Source organism: Phycodurus eques, chromosome 14 (genome assembly GCF_024500275.1).
Source record: "Phycodurus eques isolate BA_2022a chromosome 14, UOR_Pequ_1.1, whole genome shotgun sequence".
Lineage (NCBI taxonomy): Eukaryota > Metazoa > Chordata > Actinopteri > Syngnathiformes > Syngnathidae > Phycodurus > Phycodurus eques.
In genome coordinates, this window is record NC_084538.1 from 5,378,319 (window position 1) to 5,382,977 (window position 4,659).

Here is a 4,659-nt window from a genome sequence, read left to right on the forward strand (position 1 = left end):
GCTGACTAGTTTACAAATGCCAGTCAGTGTTCCAAATTAGCAACTTTGTTGCAATACACCACAGAGAAGAGTGTTGTTCACATTCCTGACAAATTTCCAACGTTTGATTTTAATCAACTTTTTTTTTGTAACCTCGGGGTTGCCTGTATACTGATGGAACTAAATGCGCGTTTTTTCCCCCCAAAAAACCTTTGTCTGGTCAGGACATTAAAAAGGTACGTCCTTCAACTACATCAGCAGGTTACCGGGGAACAAGTACCCCGGCAACACGGACCATTGTAGGGAAGAAAAAATAAAAATAGAGGAAAAACAGCTAATAACCACCAATTAAAGAGCCAATTTGCCTAAAGAACAAGACGTCCCTTGGCGAGGTGACGTCAAGTGGACATCCGACGCGTGCCGCCTAGCCAAGTCATCTTAATTACGGCTGGGTGGGTATGGAAAAAAAGCGTGAGGGCTCAGGTATCGCTCCATGTAGGGCTCGTCGAGAGAGAAAAAGGAGAGACGCCTCAGCCTGTCACAAACACACACACACCTCACAGATTTAACAGGCGGCGACATAAGAGGAGGTCAAAGCCCCTTGGACCTAATTGGGAGATAAAAGATAAAAGTCCCAAATGGGCGCACCAGTAAAACGATGCAACCTCTTCTGTTGATTCGCTTTCTTGAAACAAGGTGGGCCAAATAAAACAAGAACAGCCCACCAAACATCAGAAAACAAGTTTTGCCGATCAGGGTAGAAAGTGACATAATGTGGTCCACAGGGGTGCATTTGGATTTGAAAACTTGGGTTTGCAGCATAAATCCAGCCTTCTGGTTGATGAACTTGTATTGAAAGATCATCAGAAAGAAGAGTAGTCTTCCTAGCGACCTATTCTGAGCCGGTCGGGAGCGCGGCCAACAGCGTTTTACAATCAAGATGACCCTGTTTTGACGCCGCCGGACCAAAAATAGGCTCAGTTTAATTGCAGTTTCAGTGTACTTGTGTTTGTGCACAACAGATGAAACGCTACGACAATTTAACATCGCAGCTAAAGGGACCAGAATGATCACGGAACGCTCGGTTTAACTGCAACAACAAAACGACAATAAACAATAACACACAAATAATTACAATATTAAACGTGACATGGAGTTTAGTTGGCCTGGAGTGATTCTCCACCTGCATTGATTTAAATGAGGGTTAACCTCCAAATTCCATTCTATGGATTTTAGATTCCATGATTTTTGTTTTTTCTCTTTACACTGCCATGACACAGATCGTGCCACTTAAGGGCAAAAAAGTGTAAATCCAGCCTAAGTGGAGCCATTCATCTTTATTCTAACAGAATTACAGTTAAATACATCTTACTTTACTCAAGAGCATGTGGATGAAACTTTAGAGCAGCTCTTTTCAAAAAGTATGCAGGGAGTTTATACAGAAAAGTCATAAAATGACAATACTCTAAGACTTAAATAAATAATGGAAAACTTCTGGAGGAGGAGAAGCGCATCACCATGCATTCTACTATTGTCTGCAGGACTTTCGCCGCGCGATACATTTATCTGACTTTCTGAGACAACAGACAGCGAAAATGGGACTAGAGTCTGAATCACAGCTAAAAATAACTCAATTTGAAGTCTCTTTCACACAGAATTCCTGAAGAAAAAAAAAAATGCCCAGCATTTATCAGCCTTTGCCTTTGTATATATGACCCTGTGAAAGCAAGATTTTGCCGCAACTGCGTGCGCTTTCAAGCTACGGTTGCAGCTAAGGCTGCACAATTAAGCAAATTTTTAATAATGATCACAATTTTGGCGGCCACGATTAAATTAGCCTGATCAAATTATCAATTAGGAAAAACACCATTTATTTACCTTTTGTTTGATTATGTTATTACCTTGTTTTTAATACAGTAAAATACTGTGCAGTCCTATTTTTTCTTCTTAAATACATGTTACAAAAAAAAAAAAAAAAGGTTGGTGTTTTACATGGAGCTGAGACAGACTGTCATTCCCATTTGTTACAATGGGGAAAATTGATTTGAGGTACAAGTGGTTCGAGTTACGAGCATGGTCAGGTCACGCAATAAATGAAACACTGCATTTCATACGGCACACCAGACGCTAGCGTTGTCACGCATTTCATGAGCTGACTGCGAGATGACACGTCGCTGTGTGAAAGTACGCACAGTTGCGGCAATGTACCGCTTTGGATTGTTTCTGTGTAAACAGCACTGTTATGGAATGAGGGCACTGCAATTTTCCAGTTTTGGAGGTAGTATCAGCGCCGAGCGCCTCCGGGTTGAACTTGAACGCTGGAAAGTTTAACACCTAAGACTTGCTTGTCAGTGCTGAAGGGTAATGTGGTAAACTGAGTTTGAAATTAAAGTATTTCGGGATTATACTGTGGGACACATTTAGGGTTCCAAACTGTAAATATATGCACTTTAAAAAAAAAATCTAAGGCGTGGGTGTGTCCATTCATTGCAAATGGTATTCACATTGGGGTTTGGGCCTTAACCACCGCGACGAGAGAGGGTTCACTGTATCTAGCTGCTATCTGTGAGTTTAAAAAACAAAACAATAAGTGAGGCCCTCTGATTGCGTCACGGTTGCACAGCGAGTTTATCAACCTGCGTTGCGTCACGGCTCGGGCAGCATTCAACATGTGCGACCAACCACTGAGCCTCTCCCTTTCCAGTTTTCTTTCACCTATTCAAACAACACTGGCTCACTATAAGCCACATAGATAGATACCTTATTGATAAACTTTCAGCAACCACACACACACACACACACACACACACACACACACACACACAACAGTGGCATTTTTGACACGCACTCGCGCACGCACACACACACTTACATCTACATACCTGTATACACACACACACATACTCTACATACATAAACAGACACACACGTATATGCACAAATACTTCGATACACACAAACACATTCACACTCATATATACACACACACTCATAATTACATTCACACAAGCACAAACTCATATACACACAAAATTACATTCACACAAACATACAAACACAAACTCATACACACAAAATTACATTCACACAAACAGTGACATACAAACAAACTCAGACACCAACACAGACAGACAGACAGACAGACACACACACACACACACACACAGATTTTATATGACCAACATTTACATACACATTACTGTCATATACACGCACGCCTTCAACGTAACGACAAGTATATGACGTCACACAACCCGGAAATCAGGTGATAAGTGAAGCGTTTATGGCCCATTAAAAGCTCACCTTTTCCAGGTAGATGACTTGAGATAACCGCACGGCACCACAGTATCGCCCCGAGTCTTTGGCCGTTTAACTGAACTCCTTAGACATATTAAAAAGCAAGGGCAGCTGAGCTGGTCAGGTCTGGTCAGGTCTGTCCTGTCATTTGGACGGCTTTTAAAGCGAGCTAGGTGACGTTTGATGGAGGTTATGAGTGGAGCTAACGTAGCCACATCCGAAAACAGAAGCTTAGCTAGACGTGCTAGCGAGCTAATTGAAGAGAGAGGGAGCGTATAAAATACACCTTACCTGTGACCACCAGACGGTAGCGCCGTCACGTGTTCCGCCCCCTCCCCACCGCGGAGCCGAGCGTGTCGGCCCCCTCCGAGGGAAATAATTCAAATTCCACAGAAAGAGCTGGAAGTGACACACGAAGTCCAATCGCTTCGGCTACCGCCGCTGAATGGCTGCGAGCGAGTGGCTCAACCAAACTTCCTCCCTAGCAACGGTCCGCCTTCTCAACTTCCTATTGGTTGACAGTGGAGGTTCCGGGGTGATGGACAGGTGAGGGAGCAAACCTGGAACAGAGCTTGGCGTGTCTCTAAATACAGCACACACGCACGCGTAGGGAAGGATATAACGCCCTCTGGTGCATTTGACGCCCAACTCCATCACCGCGTGCTGCAGCAATGGCAAAGGTCCAAACTTCACCGACGGGGACCACCTGATTTTTCCGAACCAATCAGCGAAGAGAGATAATGACTATAGAAAATGTAATGTTACAGCATGTCATTATTGAAGATAATGTTGGGAATTATTATTGTGGCTATAGTGAATAAGGTAATGATAACAAATTATATAACATTTCCACTAAAATTAAACATAAAAAATTGCTAATCACAGATGAGATTTGTCATTTTACATGTATTAAAAAGTAATTAAAGTGGTAAACGGCATGAAAGCCATTTATTATGAAACAGGTATTTGTATTAAAAAAAGTGAATTTTATATATCATTGTATTTCTAGTATTTATTATCATTTTAATTTTACACTTTTTAAATTAAAATGTTAAAACCTAATGATAGCAATTTATAATGAAACAGGTATTTTTTATTAAAAATTAGTAAATTAGAAAATGATAATGTGCTGTTAAAATAGAATAATTGAATTAAATCAATAGAAAATAACAGTAAAATTCAAGTTAAAAGATAATCAAATCAAATGAGTGTCGCAGAAAAGGTGAAAGTATTTAAATAAACATTACAACAGCAGGAGAGGTGGCCATCGTTGTGACTACATTTTATTTGTCAAGTGCACTTCACACACACACACACGCACACACACACACACGCACACACACACACACACACATACAAAGAAAATATCAAGCAAATATACGC

General features: G+C 41.2%; 1 protein-coding gene across 5 annotated transcripts in view; it reads right to left on the reverse strand.

The window, feature by feature from the left end:
• The window catches only part of numb (NUMB endocytic adaptor protein), a 39,086-nt gene extending 35,365 nt beyond the window's left edge, over positions 1-3,721 (reverse strand). For 4 of the 5 annotated variants that reach the window (XM_061695624.1, XM_061695622.1, XM_061695623.1 and 1 more), the window contains exon 1: positions 3,568-3,721. The gene's annotated coding sequence lies outside the window, so the exon portion shown is untranslated. The other variant, XM_061695620.1, reaches the window with a different exon arrangement.
• Between the last annotated feature and the right edge of the window lie 938 nt (positions 3,722-4,659).